Source organism: Canis lupus, chromosome 1 (assembly GCF_048164855.1).
Source record: "Canis lupus baileyi chromosome 1, mCanLup2.hap1, whole genome shotgun sequence".
NCBI classification, from domain to species: domain Eukaryota; kingdom Metazoa; phylum Chordata; class Mammalia; order Carnivora; family Canidae; genus Canis; species Canis lupus.
This window is the reverse complement of record NC_132838.1, coordinates 56,661,946-56,684,757: the sequence shown is the minus strand read 5'-3', so window position 1 is coordinate 56,684,757 and position 22,812 is coordinate 56,661,946. Positions and strand designations below refer to the sequence as shown.

The window sequence follows — 22,812 nt, the reverse complement described above, 5'->3', positions numbered from 1 at the left end:
GCTCCTCTGGGTCAGGTGTGGGGGCTGCAGACACAAATCCCTGAGCTGTTGACTGCGGCCGGCAGTTTATTCCACTGAGAAGTGTCGGATCAAGAGCCCCAGGGGCCCACTGCCCTGCACCATTCAGCTGGACACGCCCTGTGACTCCACGCTGCTCTGAAACCTACTGGGAAGTGGGACACAGCATCTTCAGCCCCGTAAACAGGCCTGGTGACGATACACACAGTGAGGTGTGCAGCCGGGATGCACGGGCAGAGGCTGGGCTTTGTCCCCACATTTTGTTCGCCCGTGCATGCAACAGATGGCTCCTTGCCCACTCGGTTTTGTAAGCCTACATGTCTTTGCTTAGTTTGCCAGGAGCAGACCCAGAAATGAGGGTTTGGGGGGAAGCAGTGAACTTGGGAGTTGGTGCCGGGAAACCCTCTCAGGGGTGCGGGGTGCACAGAAGCGGAAGGCAGGAGGGATGTGGTTCTGGGGTCTCCAGGAGCAGGACAGAAGGTGCCCTGCGAGCTACCCCACACAGTGGGAGTGGATGGGGACTTACATACCACCACCCGGCCCCGGTCGTCCTGGGGCCTGTCTCCAGCTGGGCCGCAGACTCCGCTGCTGCAGGACAGCCCCCCGGAAGCATGCAGCAGGGAGGGGCCTCCCCAGGAGGAACACCACCGTGTAATAAGCGCTGGCAATAACTTACTTTTCAGATGCACCTAGGATAGGAGATTAAAATACTTGGAAGAACAGAATAATATTTTAATCTATTTTATTTCAAGGGCAAGGACCAAACCTGTTTTTGATTTGTGGTTCCAGCAGAGGTTGAACATGATGGGTGTTTTTTAAAAAGTAGGTTAATCTGATGTGCCAGGTTTTTACTGATCCCTGGACGTGGTTCCAGCATGTTCCATCTATAACATCTTAGATTGATATTGGCCTTCGAGGTTGAGTTGCTCAACTCAGAAGTCACTTCCTGGGCAGGATCCCTGAGGCCACCCTGAGCCGTCCCGCGGGCCCTGGGTGGTCAGGCCTGGTGGCCGCTGCGTGAACACCAGCTCCTCTGAGGCCAGCAGCTGTCAGGGTGCCCAGCGGTCACTTGATGTATGTGCCGCTGAGACACAATGGGGCACACGGAGCCTATTTTAGCACGGTAAGTATACAGCAGCCATCTGAAACTAAAGTAAGGGTTTCCAGACATTTTTTTAGCCTCAGATGCAGATTCCTTTCTTCAAAAGAAATCTCACCCAGAAATGTAAACACATGCAACAGAGCATGGAGGACTGTCCCTCACAGTGGTGCAGGAGGCCGGCCTCCCAGACGCTCTCCCCAGGGACCTCGGGGCTTTGAGGGGTCCTGGGGGTGCGAACATAGGTCCTGCAAGCCTCTGGGGGGGCAGCCGCCCGGCCACACTAACACCAGGAAGCCACCTCCTCCAGGAACCCTCGGTGCCCATCAGCCCTCTGGTGGCCCCAGCTGCCCACGGCCCAAGGCCACGGAGAATAGATGAGGGAAGGTGCTTGACCTTCGCCTGCACACCTCCTGCCCCTGCAGCTCTGGGAGGGCAGGGAGGTGTCCTTCCCCTTCTCCCATCAACAGCTGGCAGCAGGACCCCTGTCACGCCGTGGGCACTCGCCAGTGGCTTGTGAATTAATGAAGACAAGCTCGGGGACCGGGTCACTGTTACGTAACACACATGTAAACCCACATTTAAATTCACAATGTGGTATCCAGGAACCTCCCCAGGATGCGCTGGTGGTGGAGCCGGGAGGGCATGGGGGGACAGGGGTTATCGGGGGAGCGACACAGCCGAGGCCTCAGCACAGCTCACACCGGCCCTGACTCCAGATGTGAGCAGCGTTACAGTCAGCGGGAGGCCAGGATATGCCTGCAGGTGTGTCGTTTGCAAAGTATATAGGACAAGTCGCAACTAGACCAGGAAATGCACGAGGCTGAGCTGCTCTGCGAGGCCTGCAACACCAGGCAGAGGGGGCTCCGTTAGGAGCAACGATCCTCCGCAGGGCTGAGGCCTGCACAGGGTCTGTCTCTGCACCCCCTTTTCTCTTGGTTTGGCTTCATTACATGTTTGGATCCAAGGAACTGCTTTTGGATTCTGGGAATCAAAGAAATGCAGGAAGCTCACCTGGTTTTAAATCAAACCCGTCTTTTCTCCTGGCCTCACCCTCCCTAAACAGAGAGGGAGACCATGGCTCCCAATCGGGCCATAAATCAGCCCAGGTGCGCTCCCAGGCCCGCCAGCCTTCCCAGCAGTGCTGCCAAGCTGGGGCGGAGGCTCCCTAACGGGCTTGTGCATGGCGGGCCAGCCTCGGAGGATGCCGGAGCGAGGGGCAGGGATCTGCCAGCCAAGTGGGACCAAGTGTTGGCAGGCAGCCCCACGAGCCCCAGCCAGGTTTGGGGTCTTTGAGAACCTGAAACTAAGAATTGCCCTGGTTTCGAGAGGGCCGCCTCCGCGGGACACGTGTGCCTGGCCCCCACCCCTGCACACGTGTGCGAACCCGGCATCGCCCGCAGAACCATGGCCTTCTGCTCGTGAGTGTGTGAGTTCCCAGTTCCGGGCCTGGGGCCCTCTGCCCCAGGGTTTCCAGCGGGGTGGGAGAACTGGCACGAGGGCGGTGCCCGACGCGCCGCACACCTGGCCTGGCACACCTGGCCCGGCACACCCACCTCCTGCCTCGGCCGGGCCTCGGAGGGTGGGGGGGCCCTCCACCCACTTCTCGGGTCCAGGCTGCAGTCAGAGCTGTTTCCTGCTTGCTGGGAGGGAGGGTTGAAATGATTTTCCCATAAGAAGGATTCTTATCTCTCCGAACCTGAATCAAGAGACTTTGTCTGGCTTTCCCTGGGGCTGTGCCAGGGCTACAAACAATCGGGCCTCCGCAGTGACCGGAGGAGATGCAAACTGGGTCTGGTGGGTTTGCTGGCGAGAACCGCCGGGGTGCTGTCCCCTAGCCCTGCCCGCAGAGCGAGGGGTGGCCACGGGCCCCGGATTTCCCCACAGATCTGCTGTGCGTCCGAGGGCAAATTCGGTGTGAGCCCCAAAATGTTCCCCAAGCTGGCCATCCCTTGGAGGCCACCATTCTGAGGCCAGTCCACCTACGGCACTGGGTACAGGGGTCACCTACAGCACTGGGTACGGGGTCACCTATGGCACTGGGTACGGGGTCACTCCCAGGTCCACGTGGGGTCCTGGGCGGCCACGAGCTTGGTCCTCCTCCTCTCGTCGTTAGGTGCGCCTGCGATCTCCATGAGGTTGCAGAAGGATTGTTCGGGGCCTCTCTGAAGAGGGAAAATCGGAAAACAAAACAGCCACTTTTATTATGGGTATGTTTATTTCCGATTTAGAATTATAAACTTGTCTCGCCGCTTCAGGGCGGAGGCCGCAAGGAGGGGGCAGCCCAGGCCCGAGCCCGGCCGCCCCCGCGCACTGGGGCACCCGCGCCGATGCAGACCGTCCGTGGCTCCTCTGCGGCCTCTGCTCCTCGAGCATTTTGCATGTTTTTCACATAACTTCGGTTTGATTAAAACCCCAGATGTATTTGGCCAACCGCATTTCCCTCTAATTTTTTAGCATATATTTATTTTAAGGGAAATATAAGCCATGCATTTCTGATTCACTCATTGTTCATCCACGCTGGCTGGCGGCGGGTGGGGGTTCCTGCGGGTGCCCGGGGCTGGCCCCGCGTCCTTAAAGCGACGCAGCCACCCCACCGGAGCCCTGGGGGACCCTCGGGAGGCCGTCCTGCCCGGCGACGCTCTGACCACGCGGAGAGAATGTAGTACATGCCCGGCGAACATGTCTCCCAAATCTGAACGGGACAGAATTGTTGTTGTTGTAACTCAGAACCCGTGATTTTCAAGTGGTTTAGACTTGGAAAAGCATGTTTTCTCCACCCTGACAGACAGAAAGCTCAGGTCTGACAGAAGCATGTGGGGAGTGTGCCCCATGTCCCACACCCCGCGTCCCACGCCCCGTATCTCACGCCCTGCGCCCCCGCCACCTCCTCGTAGAGGCGTCTTCTCAGGTAACACCCACTCAGGAGGAAGAAGAAGGTGAACTTTTATTGAAAACGCTCAAGTTCGTGGAGCTGACACCCGCTGCAGGGTGAGGGTTGGGGTTTTGTGGTGTGGGAGTGAAGGCAACATCGCAGGCGAGAGAGAGATGTGTCCTCTCCCTCGAGCCCGGGACCGTGGCCACCACAGGGTGTGCTGCGAGGGTCCCCAGTGTTGGGTCCTCCATCACTGCTTGTCCTTTGAGGTTGCCTCTTCTTCAAGGTGAGGTTCAGGACCAGGAAATCCCCAGATGGTGAAGGGGCCGAGTCAGTGTCCAGGCCCTCCAAGGGGCCCTGGGCCGAGAGCTCCTGACAAGAGGACCACGGTGGTCCTGAGAGTGGCCATCCCATCCCCTAAGAGGGGTCGCCACTTGCACACTCACAGCAGTCTCATCCTGTGGCCTGGCCTTCCCACAGCCTTCTTCCTGGACCACTGGACTTGCTGACTGGACTTGAGGGGCATTGCCCACCAGTTCCCCAGGGGAACCACCCTTGCCATTATTAGAATGTGTGCATGTTGCCAGGAACGATTGCCATTGTTTCAGTTGGTCACAGGTTTGGTATTTGTACCATTCTGTGCTGTTATGTGAAAGTCACCTAGATGTCCCACTGATGCCAACATTTCAGCATCCAAACTCCACCTGCTGGGTTACTTCTTGTCCTTAGAGGCAAATATTTGGTTCACTCCCAGAGAAACTCACCAGGTGCCTTTCCTGGAGAGCTTGGCTCAGGTGCTAAGGGCTGAGAGACCCTCTATCCTCCAACACACTGACCTCCTCAAGGGATGGTCGCCCTACCTGACTGCCTGGTGACGGCTATCATCATAGGTTGATGGCAGGGGGGCAGGAGGGATGGATACTGAGCAATGCACTGTTTAAGGGTAGGCTACTCTGGTCTTTTCAGAGGGTCCAGGTCCACTCAGATGAATATTGGTCCCAGACAGCACACCACAAGCTGGGAAAGAGGGAGGTCCGGGCTGGGGCAGACCTGGCCTTGAACTTGGCCACAGGGCTCACTGGTTTGTGGTATCAAACAAGTGACTTATGCACTACAAAGAGTCTCTCTTCATTTGTAAAACAGGGTCAGTAACACCTACTCACAGCTCTAAATTATTAAATTCAGCAGGATAATGAATGTAGGGTACACAACACGGTTCCTGGTATCCAGTGGGTGCCCACTCTATGTGGATTGTGGCCTCTCTCCTAAGACCTCCCTCCCACCAGTGCTCAGTGCCCTGTTTCTGCATGCCTGGGCCTGAGAGAGTCCCCACAGGGCACATCCGAGGAAGGGTCAGGCTAGTCTGGAACTGCCGCACCTCCAGAGGGGCCTCCCATAGCTGCCAGCAAGCAGCACATGACATAGGGGCTGTGATGGTCTATGTGATAGAGGCATTCCCACACAGGTGAGTTCATGGACCTCAGGTGAACTTCCTTCTAGAAAGTTGTCCCCCATTTTACCATTGTACATCCACTTGACAGGGTGGCAGACTTTGACCTTTACACATGGCTTTGAGGGTAAAGTAATCCCGAGCCCAGTCTGCAGATTCATTCTTGGAGGCAGAGAAGTATGGGACCCAAACTACAGGTGGTGAGCCACGCAAGCCCATCTCCTACCCGCCATGTCCCCGTTAGCCAAGAACTTAGGACACAAAGCCACACCATTCTATCAGAATGCCAGATTTCTCTCCCTTCATATTCAGTGCGTTAACGAATTTTGTTCCAAGCGCTAGCAGCATCCATATGTGTGTATGCACATATGTGCCCATGTGCACACACACACGGAGAATGCCGGCTAAGCATCAAGTAAACTTTACTTAGCCTCAAATCAAAGCACCCACTCACTCACTCTTGCATTCATTCCTTCCCTGTCTGTTCTAGAACCAACCACCCAATGTTTACTGTGGCCAAGAACTCCTCTGGGTCCAGGGGTTATGAGACACCTAAGACATATTTCTCCTTCAAGGAGCTTACGGGGGGCCATGGTGCACAAGAATACATGCCCTGGAAAGTGCTGCCTGACCAGTAGAAGGTGAGGAACAAGTGAAGTGTTCTAAAATCTTACAAGAGGAAGTGGACACATCTGGGGGAGCAGTGCTGGACTAGGACAGGAGGAAAACCCCATGGAGGAGATTGCAGTGGGACTGTCTCCTCTCACTTACCCATTTATTCAATCTACCTTCACCACATGCTTCCTGGGAGCCAGACACCGGCCCTGGGGCTGCAAAGGAGAAAAGCCAGTGTACTCATCATGGAACACACTATCCATGGAGGGACGTGATGAGTGATACTGGCGGGGCTCACAATGCATGCAGAAGGAGGTGAGACTTTCCCCGAGACTGAAGCACAGTCAGATATCATTGCCATGAAGGGGAAGGCGTGGTGCTCAGGGCACCACCTGGGAACCACCCCGAGTACCAGAGTGCTGGTCGACCATTGACAGCCCCATGTTGTGCTGAAAAAAACCTTCCTACGGGTGGCAAGGGAACTATTGAGAGGCTTTAAGAGCAGGGGCTACCCTAAGGATGGACAGAACTGGTCACACTTCTGGGAGGAGAGAAGAACAGCATCAAAAATAATCGGGCAGCAAAGTTCCCATGGAGAGCTCAAAGGCCCGCTATGGCCAGGCCCTCACACAGGCCCCTGGCTTGGAGTCAGGTCTCCATACATCTACAGTAATACTTGGAGCTGTTACCTAACAAAGTGTTGGAAATTAGTAACATCACAGAGCAAGTGATGCAGCCCATAATGTTGGGACCCAAATGGGCAGAGAAGTTTGGGAGCCCCATGTACTCATCTATTTCACAGTGGGACCTCCACTCAGCCTTGCATCAGATGTCATTTTTGGTACAGCTCCAAATTTAAAATAACAACACAAAGTTAAAGACCCATCACCGTCCTGTGGAGGCATGACATATTTATGTGTGTGAAGGTCACATAAATACCCTTGGTAGTCATCAGGCTGCGTGCCAGGAGGAAACAGTTGGGGGCACTTACTAGCAATATTATTCATGAGCTCACTTCCTGCTCAGTAGCCTGCCTGTTTCTAGAAGGATGTCTGGTGCCCATGTGACCACAGCAAGTGATTTGTGGCTGCTTTATTTGATTCTTTAATTTCCTTCCGATGAATATCACTCACTATCATGCTAAGTACCCCCAGTCTAAACCTTGAAGGTGAGTAATTTTCTAATAAGAATCCTCAATCTGGCTTAATCCACTTAGCATGATACCCTCTAGTTCGACCCATGTTGTCACAGATGGTAGGATCTCAATCTTTTTTATGGTTAAATAATATCCCTCTGTGTGTGTGTGTGTGTGTGTGTGTACGCACAAGCACGCGTGCACACTATAGCTCCCTTATTCATTTGTCTGTCAGTGGACACTTGGGCTGCTTCCATATCTTGGCTGTTGTGAATAATGCTGCAGTAAAATAAATGAATGGACTAAACAGAAAGCAGAAACAGACCCATAAATCCAAAGAACAAACAGATGGTTGCGGGCAGGGAAGGGGGGCAGTGGGACATACTGGCTTCCAGTTATGGTGTGGATAGGTCACAAGGATGAAAGGCACAGTCCAGGGAATATAGCATCCTGTGGTGACAGATGGGAGCTACACTTGTGGTGAGCACAGCATAACTAGCCCAGGCTTTTCACATCACCACTGTACACCTGCAACTAATGTAATACTGCATGTCAACTACACTCAAATAAAAATACAAATTAAAATTTTTTAAATTAAAATTAAATACAGATGCTCAAACTTGGCTGGAGGCACCAGCAGGAAGAAGGCCAGTCTTTGGCAAGCCTCAGCAGCCCACTTGGTGACAATGGCTGTGAAGGCTGTGCTGGAATCTCAGTGTATGTGGGTGTCAACAAGACGTTTTCAGCTGTGCATCCCCTCAACATGAACACTGAGGCAGTAACTCAAACCGGGGGGGCAGAGAGAATCCTGACCACCCAAGGTGTCCACACCCTGATCCCTGAAACCTGTGAATATGCTACCCTGTGTGGCAGAAGGGACTTTGTAGCCATGAGAGGGTTAAGGACCCTGAGCTGGGGACCTTATCCTGGGCTGCCCTGCAGGCCCTCACTGTGACATCGGGGTCCTTACAAGACGGAGGCAGAGGGAGAGTTGGTCACCCAGTGCAGGATGAAGGGATGCGCTTTGAAGAGGGAGAAAGGGCCAAGCACTTCCAAAGGCAGGAAGGGCACAGACAATCTCCTGTAGCCTCCAGAAGGACCCACCCACATGCCCTCCCTATAACCCAGGACCCGGGTCTCAGACCACTGACCTCCAGGACTGTAAGGAAACATTTGTGCTATTCAAGCCCTCAAGTTTGTGCTAATCTGTTCCAGCAGAGGCCAGAGAGTCATACGCCCTATGTAATAGGAAGTCCACAGGCAGGAGGGGCCCAGGTTGCTGAAGACTGTGCCTGCCTTGATTTACCTGGATTTGCCCCATTTCCGTGTCTGTCAGGTCAGCATGACACTGCACCAAATTAGACAAAATTCAAGGGACAGAGGGAAAATCTCCCCATATATGTTTTCTAAGAGCAAAAAATCTTTCTCAGACCCTCTCCAGCAAACTTTCTTCATATGTCATTGCCTGACACGGGTCACTGGCATGTTCAGAAAGGTCTCTGAAAGGAGACTTGGCTTGCCATGGTCGGCTTGGACAGGGCTCCCAGCCGGGGTCAGTTCTGCCCCCAGGGGCAGTGCAGGGGCTGGGCATCTGGGAGGGATGGTTCTGGCACTAGAGGGTGGACAGGTTAGGGGTGCTGCTGAACAAGCTACAGCCCACAGCCCACCCCCCACGAGGAGGACTTCCCGCACACATGCTCACATTGCCTGGGGCGAGTCTGGAGCTGGGGCAGCTTCCTCTGAGAGACCCACTTGTACTCCAGGGCTGTCTGAGCAAATCCCACATCCTGGAGGATGGAGACAATGGCCGGAAGACCTGTCACAGAACACGGGTCCTCCCCTGGGTGGTTGGCTCTGGTTCTGGTGCTGGTCTGCCAGGCAGAGGGAAAGCAACCGGGAAGCAAATTTATCTAAGAGGACACACATGACAAGTTCTCACGGCCCTGGTTGGGGGGGGGCACCAGCAGGTGCCCTCGTCTTTGCCCTTGGGTCCACAGATGGCTAAGGGTCACCAATGAAGCAAAACGACCCCGCAGAGGTGGCTCAACTCCCGAAGTCCTGATGGGATTTGGCAACCCTGGCCAGGTGAACATGAGTAGGTGTTACTTCCAGGACAAGAGAAAGTCTGAAAGATGTGCTCATCAGACTGGACAGCTGGGCAGAGAAGGCTCGCTCCTCCATCCACAGAATGCAAGCCCATAGCCTGGCCTGCAGGGCGTGGGCCCCACATGCTTCAGGGACCCTGTCCTCCAATGTGACATTTTGGAGCTGCCAGGCTGGGAGAGGCACTCTTGGGGGTGAAAGTCATGCAGACACAGGTTCTGCTGCATAAGCAGAGCATGTGGACGAGGCTTTGCTGAGCTCGGCCCAACGTGACGTGGAAATGAGAAATGTCAGAAAGAGCGTCTCGCCACAAGCAGCCCGGGGCGGGCACCAAAGTGTCTCAATAGTGGGATTCCAGGGCATACGAAGGCCTTGCAAAGGGGACAAATGTCATATTTAAGGACTTCCTGATTTTTAACTCTTAAATTTGCAGCTGAAGTTTGGCAGGATGAACAGCAAATACTGAGGACAAGCAGTAGAGTGATCCCCCGTGTTCCGAGGGACCTTGACTTGTCTGCCTCCATCCGTGGTGGAACATGGGGCTTCCCGGCCACCCAGGAGCCAGGAGCCATGGAGGAAAAGCTCCCCGCATGACAGTAGCAGGGTGTTGCTGTGTCTTCTGGAAACGGCGCCAGGGACTGTCCACTGTCCTCACTCCCAAGGGAAAGATGGGGTGGGGGGAGCGCTCTTCATTCCTAATTCAATCACATGTGCATGCTGTTTTACGACAGCCCTTTGAGAGTTTTCTTGGGGGATTAAATGGGTACTTGACTAAATTCAACAGATTACTTAGCATCTTGTGGTATGAAAACATAAAACCAACAACAACAAAAAACCCTAAGAGATGCCTTGATTTTACAAAAATGCATTTAACGATGTGCACATGTGCCAGGGCCACCTTGGTGGCACCAGCCTTTCATTTTTAAATTGTAACTACAGAGAGATTATAAACATCAGATTTTATGAGGCCCTAGAAAAAAAAATACATTAGCTTAGATATCCTAAATCATCAGTGTACGGACACCGTTACCTGATAAATGTAAGATGCTTACAAATAGACATATGGAGAAGAGGATTTTTAAAAGACGGGAAACCCACTTGTTTCAGCCTCTTTGATCACACTGACCTGCTTAGGGAGCCAAATGGGCCAAGAGTCGGGACGTGATGTCAAACCTTCCATTCCACGTGGCTCCCAAATTCAGGGCCACAGGTGTTCACACTGGATCACTGTGCTGAGTGAGGCCACATGGCAGAGAGAACCAGTCACACTTGAGGGCTGGGTGAGGCAGGTGAGTGCACCCCCGGGCCCCGTCTGGGTCACGCCACCCAGAGACAGCTCCTCCTTGACAATTTTAAAAGTCAGCACACGATGACACGTGGTTAGCCTGGCTTTTAAGACACAAAACTGGATTCACCTTCGAATCTTATCACTAACTACCCAGAGGACATTTCCCAGTAAGAATCCTCATTCTTACCCTGAGGATGGAGGCAAACCGTCCGTCTGGAGGATCCACCCTGGCTCCTCTATCACCTCTCCACATTCAAGCTCTTGCATGGACGTGAAGTAACAGCCATGGTGGCCATGCTACCATCAACCTTCCCACCCTGATGGATGCTCCCCGGACATGGCTCAGTGTGGAATGTAGAGGCTGTAGACTCCTGTCACCCAGACCCCTGTGCCTCTGGCCTCACACTGCAGGATCCATGACCCAGGAGAGGGAGCAGGAGCCGGGGGTAGGCACAGGGGGCTCCTGGGGGTTCTTTGCTTTAGGAGATGGAGAAGGTTCCTGAGAGGGGCCTCAGGGGCTGTGACAGCTGGCAGGCATAACCCTTATCACCCCCAGCACCTGCGAGGTGTTTAGGGAAGCTCTCTCTCTAATCCACAGAATTCTGTGAAGGACCCGCTATTATGCTCAGTTTGCAGATAAGGAAATAGAACCTTCCAGAGATCAGGTGACTGTCCAAGTTCTGAAACTACAAAGCAACAGCACCAAAATTCCAATCTACCTGGTTTGACCCCACACCTGAGCCCCCTCACCTAGCCCAGCGACCTGTGTGGGACGGTGGCTCGGACCCATAGCCTGGGCCAGGGGAGGGTCTGAGGCCCTGTCCATTCTCCCAAGGAAGCTGGTGGTTTTGCTTGGCTGGCGAAGGGCCAGTCCGGGGTTCCTGCCAGCCCCGTGCTTCTGTGAATGAGCAACAGGCTTTCCGAGGATGCAAGAGCCCTTCACCCAATGGCTCACAGGGTCCTGGCACCAGAGTGTCTTGTGCAAGCATTATTCTTTGAAACCCCAATAACAAACCAGACAGGAGCAGAGAGATCTTGTTGGGGCGAGCTGGCCTGGTGGGGGCATGGCCAGACCTCTCCCAAGGGCCCTACCCTGAGACACTTAGGGAAATGCAGGAGTTCAGAGGGACACAGCTTGAAAATCTCCACCCTGGCACCCTGGAGCTCCGAGCAGCAGTTCCAGCCTCTCAGCAGCCGCCTGCAGGGTGTGCATTTGGTGGGCCGTACAGAGGACAGAGGAGGGGGCACACCCAGATTTCTGTTCTCACACCTGACCTGAGGAGAGATGTGCCCTAAGTCCCCTGAGCAAGAGTGAGGGAGGAGGTTCTCCATCATGGAGGAGCCGGGGACATGGGTTAGCTCCAGCAGACGGCAGACTCCAGAGGGATCCCCTTTCACAAAATCCCTCTGCACTGCAGCCTCTGAAAGGAGAAGGAGAAGTGCACGCCCTGTGGGCATTGCGGGGTCTGGAGCCCCCCTTGGTGGCTCTGTCCCCTGGCTCTGCCTGCCACACCCTGGTCATCACATGTCTGCCCAGCTGTGCTGGACCTGAGCCCCATCCCAGAGGCCACAGGAAGTGGGATGCAGGGCAGCTCAAGCAGCTGGAAGGACCAGGCAGTCGGTGGGAAGGAGTCGGGTTTCTCTCGAATTCCACTGATCTGGAGCGCACCCTGCTCTCAAGGCTCTCAAGGCCTGTGTTTGGTTCCGGTCCCGCTTCGGGCATGGGTTCAAGCCACGGGTTGCTTTATCCCTTCCGCTCAGGCTGAGCAGCTTCTGGGGAAGAGGCCATGGAGGTTCATCTGGAAACAGAGTGCGGTGTGTCCTGGGGCTGGAGCCCCTGGAGGGAGCCGTCCACAGGATGAGCCAAGACCCATCACCCTCCGTGTCATGCTCCCACACAGCCATATCTGGCGCCCCCCAATCCACAATGGGGGAATACAGGCCCAGAGCAGGTGGACCTTCCCGGCTCTACCCCTGGGCTTCCACCATGGCCAGTGTTGGTGTCCCATGACTCAGGCATGAGTGGCTCAGTCCTTCCCCACTGGGGACCCCCACCCCCCACATTACCACCTGGAAAAGCCACAGAAGGAGTTCTGGACTTGAACAAATATGTGAGAAAGAACCACTGAAACCACTTCTCACCTAAAAACATTCTCCCAATTCACTGTCAAAGATGGTTGAGAAGCATCAAATTTCTGTTACCTTCATGCTTAGCATGTGTTACATTCACTCAGAGTATATTACCAAAGGAAGGAGAGGTGCTTGGTTGGCCAACCAGTCCCCTGTCCTCCTCGCCAACAGGAAGAGCCCAGAGTGGGGACAGACTCTGAGTCTCGAGGGCAAAGGAAGAGCCAACAAGTGGGGACAGACTTTGAGTCTCGAGGGCAGAGGAAGAGCCAACGAGAGCCGCCAAGGACAGAGGGACCTCAGAGCGTCCCCCGCACATGGCGCAGGCGCAGGTCTCCGTGGAGAAGCGGGCAGGATCACACGAGCTGCGTCCACCCCCTTCTCCAGAGCTCTCGGGCTGAGCCACGATGGCTGAATGAAGCCACAACCCCAGTCATTTCCCTTGAAGGGCACCTTCATCCACGTTCCTAAATTAAAAAGGGAAAAAAAAGTTCTCTTCTTTTGATGCTGTCAGTTTTCCGATGAAAGGGGGAGCTCCGGATACTGGTCTTTCTGGGTGAATAGAACGTCGCGTTGCTGGAAAGATGAGTGCTCCACGTGGAACAAGTCAGCACAGGTGCCGGGTAACCGGGAGCAGGTGGGGCCGGGCTCTCCCTCCAGCTCCGCGCCCACCTGGGCCACAGCCCCGCCTGCTCCTGCTGGGGAGGAAGCGCCTGGCGCTCGACAGGTATTAAATCTTATCAATAACCGCCTGCGCGCCGGCTTACCCCGCTGCGGGCACCTGTAAAGCAATAAAAGGCTGTGGGAAGCGCCGCCTCCGCTGCACAGCCCCAGACCGTTGCTCAAGATCAACGGCGTCTGCTCGGGAGGAGCAAACATTCACATCAAAGTAGCTGCATCCTCCAGGAAACCGCACACTGGCCATAAAAGTGAGCGCGAGGGGTGAATGGGGCTTTGTTACCTGTCAGGTGCCGTGTGTCTGCCGCCCGTGGACTTTCAGCCGCTCTGAGAGAGGGGCTCGAGCTGTCACCCGCCTGGGGGGAGGGTTCCAGAACTGCCTGCCACTGAGGGACGGACGCAAGCCCCCAGACCCACACATCGGGCCCCAGGACAGCCGGGCCCCGCCTCCAGCCACCTCCGTGTCCCACAGGCCACAGCCCGGGGGCCTGTCCACACTGTGGTGTGCCACAGCCAGGATAGTCCACACTGTAGTGAGTGTGCCACGGGCCAGGACAATCCACACTGTAGTGAGTGTGCCACGGGCCAGGATAGTCCACACTGTACTGAGTGTGCGACAGGCCAGGACAATCCACACTATAGTGAGTGTGCCATGGGCCAGGATAATCCAGTGTAGTGAGTGTGCCACAGGTCAGGACAGGCCACAGTGTAGTGAGTGTGCCACGAGTCAAGACAGGCCACACTACAGTGAGTGTGTCATGGACCAGGATAGTCCATACTATAGTGAGTGTGCCACGGATCAGGACAGGCCACAGTGTAGTGAGTGTGCCACGGGCCAGGATAGTCCACAGTGTAGTGAGTGTGCCACGGGCCAAGATAGGCCACACTGTAGGGTGCCAAGGGCAAAGATGGTCCATACTGTAGTGTGCCCCCAGCTGGGGTCTTCTCCCGATGCACACATGCATGTGTGTGTGTGCACTGTGAATGGGTGCACACACGTGCATACACATGTGTGAGAGCAGTTGTGCACTCCCTGGCACCTGAGTGTCCCTGACTCCTTGGCTGCTGTGCCTCAGAGCAGTCATCGTCGACAGCCTGTCCCTGCAGCTGAGCGGGGCGGCTCCTGGCCCGGACGCATCCCTGCACCCTGCTGGCCCCCCTGCTCCATGGGCGGATGGAGGGAAGGTGCCTGCGGCTCCCAGCTGAGCCCCGAGGGAGGCCCCCAGCCGAGAGCAGGGCAGGAACTGGCGCCCCCGCCACACAACCCTGGACAATAGTGCCATCTGGTGGCCACTCCCCCTGCAGGGCCTCCCCAGGTTCTGACCCTAAACCCAAGTCGGCACAGAGCCCCGCTGCCCCTGGGAGGGAGCACACGCCACCCTCACCTCTTGTGCCCAGGGCCCAACACAGCGCCCCTTACTTGCAGATAAAGGTGACTTTATGTGTGCAGGTGCTACCAAGGCAAGACGGGGCCATCGTAGAGGAGGGTGGACCCTAATCCAGTGACCGGCGTCCCTCCAGGAAAGGCCACGTGAGAGACGAGGGATGCGGCCACAGGCCGAGAGGTCCGGGGGCCACGCAGGGCTGCAGACAGCATGAGGGCCCCTCCTGGAGACCCGAAGGAGCACGGCTCGCCCCCCTCCAGAGCCGGGGGGCTGCGTTTCCGTGACTCAGGAGCTCTGTGCTCACGCGGGAGGCGTCCCCGTGGAAGAGGAGGCACACCAGCAGGGGCAGTGGGTGCACAGACGGGAGGACGGGGCCCCAGGGTGCGCGAGGGGCCTGGCCCCAGGATGCAGCAGGTGGGTGGGGGACGGCAGGTGGAGCACCGCAGCTCGGCGGCCCGGGAGCACGGTGCGGGCGTGAGCCATCCCCATCTGCAGCCAAGGAGCAGCCCGTCTCCACAGCAAGGTTCCGAAGTCTCCGGAACACCCGATCCTGCAGCTTGCTGTGGCTGTTTCCTCGTCCGGAAGGTGGGTGCCGGGGACGGCGCCAGCTCGCCTCCCATTCGTCCTTCCGAGGACCGAAAGGGCCCCACGCAGAGGCGGGCCCAGGCCGAGGACAGCGGGGCACGGGCAGCAGTCTCAGGACCGCGCACCCCTAAACCGGGGCCTGGAGCGTCAGAACTAAGGGGAAAATCCATGCAGAGCAAGACGCCCAACGTGGCAGGCTGCACGGGAGGGGACAGGATTCTCGTCCGCCCGGGCTGCCCCACGGCGCTGCCTGGCACGGGCCCCACGAGCTTGGAGGACACACGGTGCCTCCCCTTCGCCAGGAGCACGTGGCAGCTGAGTGAGTCGCGCTCGGTGGCGGGCCTGGCTCCCCACGTCCATCCTCCCTACAGAGGCGGGTCCCCGGCCAGGCCGGCAGGTGGGTGCTCCCGGGGGCTGCGGTGGCAGGGAGCTGCCCATGACTCCTCGGCCGCCGCGGAGCCTGTGGGGCCCAGCGGGAGACGTCGCGGTCGGCCACCCCACGGGTCCCCCCCGGCTCCCGCGTCCAGACCCCTGGCGCACGGAGCTCCGGCACAGTGTGCAGTGCCTTGGGCCGTGCGGGTGACACCGTGGCCCGTCACCCCTGAATCCGCTCCAGATCGAAGGAGATTACAGCGACGCCGGGACAGACGGACACGGACATTACACTGAAATTCTTAACGGGGCCGATTTTGCCACCAAGCCCCGTAAACCACGAACACTCCGAGGATCCGTCACCTTGACGGCAAGGGCACCTGGCTGTTCCCAGGTGACCAAGGTCGGCCTGGGACGGGTCACATGACGCTCCTCTGAAAATCAGGTCCACCAGCAGTTTGCAGGGTGGCCTGCGGTCCTCAGGCTGGACCCTGCAGCAGCGGGCCAACCCGGTGACACCTGTGACCCGACCTCTTAGGGGGGATCATCCCCCTTCCCCTCCCTCCACCTCCCCCAGCCCTGGGCAGGCGCAGGCAGGGAGGCTGTCGGTGAGCTCGGCAGCAGATTCACTGTCTCCCCGGGGCGGCTCTCCTGCTGAGGCCTGTGCTGCTGTCCTCTGTCCTCATGTCCTCTGTCCTCCTGTCCCTGTCTTCCTGTCCTCTGTCCTCCTATCCCCCTGTCCTCCTGTCCTGTCCTCTGTCCTCCTGTCCCCCGTCCTCTGTCCTCCATCCTCCTGTCCTCCTGTCCTTTGTCCTCCTGTCCCCCTGTCCTTCTATCCCCCTGTCCTCCTGTCCCCCATCCTCTGTCCTTTGTCCTCCTGTCCTCCATCCTCCTGTCCCCCTGTCCTCCTGTCCTCTGTCCTGTCCCCCTGTCCCCATCCTCCATCCTCCTGTCCTCTGTCCCCCTGTCTTCCTGTCCCCTGTTCTGTCCTCCTGTCCTCCATCCTCCTGTCCACTGTCCTCCTATCCTCCTGTCCTCTGTCTTCCTGTCCCCCTGTCCTCCTGTCCTCTGTCCTGTCCTCCTGTCCCCATCCTCCTGTCCTGTCCTCCATCCTCCTGTCCTCTGTCCCCATGTCTTCCTGTCCCCTATCCTCTGTCCTCCCATCCTCCATCCTCCTGTCCACTTTCCTCCTGTCCCCCGTCCTCTGTCCTCCTGTCCACTGTCCTCCTGTCCTCTGTCCTTTCATCCTTCCATCCTCCCATCCTCCCGTCCTCCTCGTTCATGACAGGAATGGGGTCTAGGCCACCTGGAGCTTTCTCACCCAAGGACTCCCAGCAAGCCAGCTTTGCAAAACAGCTTCATCCGCAGGGTGTTTCTGAACCACCACGCCCTGCAGGTCCTGTGAGAAGCCCCAGCTCCTCCACCCCTGGGGACCTTGGGAAGCCCCCGCCTGCCCTGGGGCAGCTAGATCCCAGTGCCCCTTCCCTGGGCACCTGCTATTGGCAGGCCCAGGAGCATCCGGATCTCCCACCGCCTGAGGAGGGGCTTTGGCCGTCGTTTGCTGTGGGGACCTTTCCAACCGGAGACTGGAGAGTTTGCAGGAAGAGTGAGGAGGGTTGGAAAGGTCACCCCTCTTTCTACACGCGGTCCCAGCCCTGGGTCTGAAGCTGCTCCCTGGAGGCTGGTGGCGGCTCTGCATGACCCCACGCATGAATCACGTGGGTCTTAAAGAACTTGAGCACAGTTGACACACAGTGTGACATTGTTTTCAGGTGTAGAACACGGGGATTCGACAAGCTTCTGCATTATTCTGTGAACCCCATACGTGTGGCTGCCCCCCGTCCCTGTGCACACTGCTGCGGCGTCCTCAGCTCTCTCCTCCCCGTGACTCGTTCACCCCACACCTGGAAGCCTGTGTCCCCCACTCCGCTCCACGCACTTCCCCCACCCTTCGCCCCCTTCCCACTGACAACCATCCATTTGTTCTGTGTCTTTATAGGTCTGATTCTGCATTTGTCTATTCATTTGTTTTAACGATTTCACACACAAGGGAAATCACATGGTATCTGCCTTTCTTGGACTACTTATGTCCTTTAGCCTCGTGCCCCCCAGCTCCTTCCACGTTACCATAAGTGGCACAGCCTCGCCGCTCTTGGTGCCTACGTAATATTCTGTGTATGCACAGCACCCCTTCCATATCCGTTCATCTGCTGAGGGACACTTAGGCTGTTCCCATCTCTTGGCTGTGTGAACAACGCTGCAATAAGCATAGGAGTGCATTTATCTTTTCAAAAACAGCTCCACACCAAAGCAAACAAACAATCCAATTAAAAAATAGGCAGAGGACCTGAGTAGACGTTTTCCCAAATGACCAAGAGACACATGAAAAGATGCTCAGCATCAATCGTCATCAGGGAAATGCAAATCAAAACCACAGTGAGAGGGATGCCTGGGTGGCTCAGCGGTTGAGCATCTGCCTTTGGCTCAGAGTGTGATCCTGGGGTCCTGGGATCGAGTCCCACATCGGGCTCCCCGCATGGAGCCTGCTTCTCCCTCTCCCTGTGTCTCTGCCTCTCTCTCTGTGTCTTTCATGAATAAATAAAATCTTAAAAAAAAATGCAATGAGCTATCACCTCACACCTGTCAGAATGGCTAAAATCAACAACACAGGCAACAGCAGGTGCTGGCGACGCTGAGGAGAAATGGGAGCCCTCGTGCACCGCCGGTGGGAATGCAAACTGGTGCAGCCACTCTGGACAACGGTGTGGAGGGTCCTCAGAACATTAGGACTAAAATACCATATGAACATGCATCTGATGGAGACTTCTGGATCCTACCACCTCCAGGCAAATATTTTGATGAATTATTAATGAAGCGATCACAGCCCCTCCGGAGCTGTAGGTCAGTTTGTGAGCACTGCAACACAAGATTTTTGAGTCCACGTTATTGAAACAATAAAAAAGTAGTATTTCTATTATCAATAAGTTAAAATAATGCCAAATATTGAACAGAAGGTTTATAGACAGAACAGATACCCGCTCATGTTTATGTTCATTTTCTCACTGCACGGGAAATGCTATCATGTAAATACATGAACTGCATGTAACCAGGTATAACATTGTATTAAAGGTTCAGTCATATAAATAATACAGAATATATGCTGCTTTTAACTTTATAGTGTAGGAATGCAAATCAACTGCAACACAACATGTGAACACCTCTGTTCGGGGTCTGACGCGCATGATCTGATGAGGAGAAGTGTGGTGTTGTGTGTGCTCCGAGTACACTAGAGGAACAGGGGACCAACCCGTCCACCCCCAGCATCCCAGCAGACGTGCGCTCATCCATCCTAGGAGCCCCTTCCTGCTCTCAGCGGGAGAAGCAAGAGAACGAATAACTGTAGAGAGAAGCACATTCCCCGGGGCCTCCGAAAGTGCCAACAGGAAGCCGTGCTAAGCACTTGTCCTAATGGAAATCCCCAAGGAGGCCTGGGAAGAGCTTCTCCATCACGGAACGGAGCTAAAGGGCAGATTCGTGTCAGGAAGAATCTGGGCACCTCACAGCCCAGGCTGTTCCAGGCACAGGGGGACAGTAAGGGACAGACCTCCTGCATAGTGTGGGGGGGGGGGGGCGGTGAGTGGAGCCAGGGCAGCCTGCAGGGCCGGGGGCAGGGGTCTGGGCAGAGGGGGCCAGTGGCCACGCTGCTGGTGGACGGGAGAAGGCACCTCCACTGTGGTGGGAAGACTGGAGGGTCTGGAGAGCCAGCATCACGAGCGGGGAGACAGTGCCCAGCCCGTGGCAGCTGGGAGGTGGGCTTCACCTCGTGGCCAGAGGACGCGGCCCACGGAAGCCAGCTCCAGCTGAGAGGGGAACCACCGTCCCTGGATCCCTCCCCCCACGGCCATTGTAGGGGAGCAGCGGGGATGGCACAAAATGGGGGGACACTGGGAGCCTCTCCAGGCAGGCTGCACAGTACGATTTTGTTGGCTTCATGCCACGTGGCACTCTAGGGATTAAAAATCTATCCAGCCTGGTCCTGGTGGCAAAATTTTATCTAGGTTCTGATCCAGAAATCCAAGTGGATCCATAAAAGAGGAGCAGATCCTTTCCCACAAAAAAAGGGAAACGCTTCTAGTCTGTGTCTCCAAGCACCCCCCCAGGGAGACCATCTGCTCCGTCCACTGCCCCCAACAAGAGCCCCCAAACGGACCCTGGGAAAGGTGATCAGCACTGCCAGCCTGTGTCCACAGCTCCGTCTGAACAGGGGAACGCAGAGCCTTTGGGGTCCTCAGACCAGACAGCCTCCGTGGCCCCTGGTGCCCAGACACCTCCTCCTGAAGCCCCCGCTGGAGAGACACCTGTGGCCCGGCCACACGTGGAGAGACATCTACAGCCTGGCCCCATGGAGAGACACCTATGGCCCGGCCATGCGTGGAGAGATACCTACGGCCCAGCCACGCGTGGAGAGACACCCTGCAGTGCGGCCACATGTCTCCAAAGAGCTTGTGTCCTCGCCCACCTGCTGGAACGCTCCATGGCTCTGGGAGGAGGAGGCACTTCGTGCCCTGGGAATAAAAACTCTTGCATGATTCACATTTCTCCACCTCTCTCTTGAAATTCGAAAGGAGGTAGAAGAGACAGATGGGTGACAAACTCTTCTTCTGACACGGACGGAACAGGACCAGGGATGGTCACCGCTAACCCACAGACAACCGCACAGCCATCTACATCCGGGGCTCAGAGCCTCTCTTGCAAAACACCGGCCACTCCGACCCCACACTCACCCCTCGGTTTTCGTGGCAGTGGCCAGAAACTTGCCCCAAAAATAACTTAATAAAGCAGAATTGCAAAATACTTGGAGATTCACCATGAGCCAACCAGTCTGCAAATAATTTTCAAGATGAAAACTGAAAACAGTATTACTGTGAGTGGGGATGGGATTTGACTTAAGTGCAATTATAGTAAAAGGCCTGGTTTGCACCTAGAGGTTCAGACGGAGAACAGAATTTTAATTTGCACGGTGTTGGGTACATCTCGAGCCCCCACAGCATAAACTTGGTAAAGGGTATTGATAACCTGACGGAGCTCTTCCCGTGTTGGAGCCCATGGGCACGGCCATCACCTTGGCGGAGGCTCCCCACGCTCCTGGGTAGAAGGCGTCATGTTCAAAGGCGTGCAGATCTGTCGAAGAAGCAGCTAAATGCGAGGAGAGACCCTGTGTCACACGGCGAGACAGGGGTCGGGCCAAACCTGGGCACGAACCCCGCTTCCCTTCTCCAGCCTCCCGCTGCATGGACCGCCCGAGCACGGCTCACCTGGGGCGGAGGCCGGGGCCCGCGTGAGCACGAGCAGCCAGGCTAGGGGGTGACCAGGCTCGACGGCTCCCGCCCGGCAGCCCACCAGCTCACGAGCATGCAGAGAGGCTCCGTTCCTCCAGTGGCCTCGGTCCCCGAGTCCCTCAGACCCTTCTCGGCCCGTGTGCTCTCCCGGTGTGAGGGGTCAGCCCCAGGGGTGCTTCTGCATGGGGCGCCTTCGGGGGCCGCTTTCTGGGACGGGTAAGTGTGTGCCCCGCAAACAGAGCTCATGCAGGAGCCTTCCTCCTCGTGCCCACTCCCTGCAGCTCTGCAGCAGCGCACTTTTCTTAGAATAGCATTCACGGAGCAGGGCTCTAAATAGCTTACGTGTTAGAGGAACCTTGATTTTTTTCCGCACACAAGGTAAGTATGCATGTTTTGCAATAAAAATAGTCAACAGAGAAAGTGTAAAGGAAAGAGGGAAACAGCCCAAAGCCCCACGATGCGGCCGCCACCGAATAATCATCATCCTGACATATCTCCCCACATCTGTTGTTATAGACTTTTCCACCCAAATCAGATGGGAATATACACGCTTTTCGTGGCCGGCCTGACCCACCTCAGTGGAGTATGCAGACGAGTACGTGGCCATTGGGTGGCCGCTTGCAGGGTGTGTAGGGAGGTCTGCAACCAGCTCCTTGTGTCCTGGGCGAGTGTCTCCATCCTCAGGACACACACCGAATGGAGGAGGAAGGTCACCAGGTGTGGCCAACAGGTGACACCGCTCTCCGTCCCTCCTAATCTCATCCGTGGCACCAGGTGTCTCAAGCTGTTTGGTGCAGCACACTCAGGTGGGGCGAGGCGGGGCCTGTGCTGGCGGTGGCGGCCACGTGGAGTGTCGGGACGCACACATGGCCCCCCCCCACACACAGGCCTTCACACCCTTTCCACGTCCCTGTCTACCTTCCTGAGACCAATGAGGCCATGGGAGGAAGGAAGGAAGCCCTGGGGAGGGGCCTAGGCTCTGTGCACTCGGCCCCGGGTGTGTGCCAACAGGTCCACACTGTGCTCAGTGGAGAGGGGGCGTCAGGCGCTCCAGGGGGCACAGACTGACTCCTCCCGCTCACAATCCTGCCTCCCAGGCCCCCAGCTTCTGTCCAGGGAGGTAGAAGGTCATGTTGTCAAATGTGGAACTTCTGGATTTTCTTCTCTTCTCAGAGGGGCCAACAGTCAAGTGGAGCATCCAATGTTTGTCCGGAGGGTGTCTGTGCTGGCGGGTTTGTGCACAGTCCTGGGCCACAGGTGCATGCTGTTGAGCAGAGGTGAGGGCAGGCCTGTGGCTGAAGGGGGGCAGCAGAGGCCCTGGTGGGGGTGCACTGTGCTCAACTCTCAGGAAAGGTCAGAAGCCCTGTGGACCAAGGGGTGGTATGAGTTCTGTAAGCAGCCATGGAGTCAGGGCTCATGGAACACATACCTCGTCCCACCATCCACCCAATCACTTGTCTGTCCTGTGGAGAGACTGGGAGCATCCCGCCTCCTTGCTCCCCATCTCCTACCCAAGGCCACCCCATCTCCACCTAAGCCCACCCCCCTCTCCTGCCCAAGCCCACCCCTGCCCCCTGCCAGCCTCCCTCTGTTTGCCCAATGGTCGGCCCCAGGGGGTGGCTCCTGCCCTTTCAGATACCCTCTGGGATGGAACCCCCTGACCAGAGTCTGTCCTGGCCACCCCTCAGCCCTGCAGCCACACAGTCCCCCGGGTCCCTTCTCTTGGCTCCCACACACTCCCCC

At 56.6% G+C, this 22,812-nt stretch overlaps 1 long non-coding RNA gene across 4 annotated transcripts in view; it reads right to left on the bottom strand.

Annotated features, from left to right (window-relative positions):
* Positions 1-743: 743 nt before the first annotated feature.
* The window catches only part of LOC140635892 (uncharacterized), a 55,692-nt gene continuing 33,623 nt past the window's right edge, over positions 744-22,812 (bottom strand). Inside the window, exons 2-4 of one of the 4 annotated variants that reach the window (XR_012033226.1) lie at positions 21,046-22,432; positions 20,807-20,926; positions 744-3,282 (exon numbers count right to left, since the gene is read on the bottom strand). This is a non-coding gene — a long non-coding RNA (uncharacterized lncRNA). Of the gene's footprint in view, positions 3,283-20,718; positions 20,927-21,045; positions 22,433-22,812 lie in introns of those variants that run through there. The other 3 variants (XR_012033233.1, XR_012033225.1, XR_012033231.1) reach the window with 3 other exon arrangements.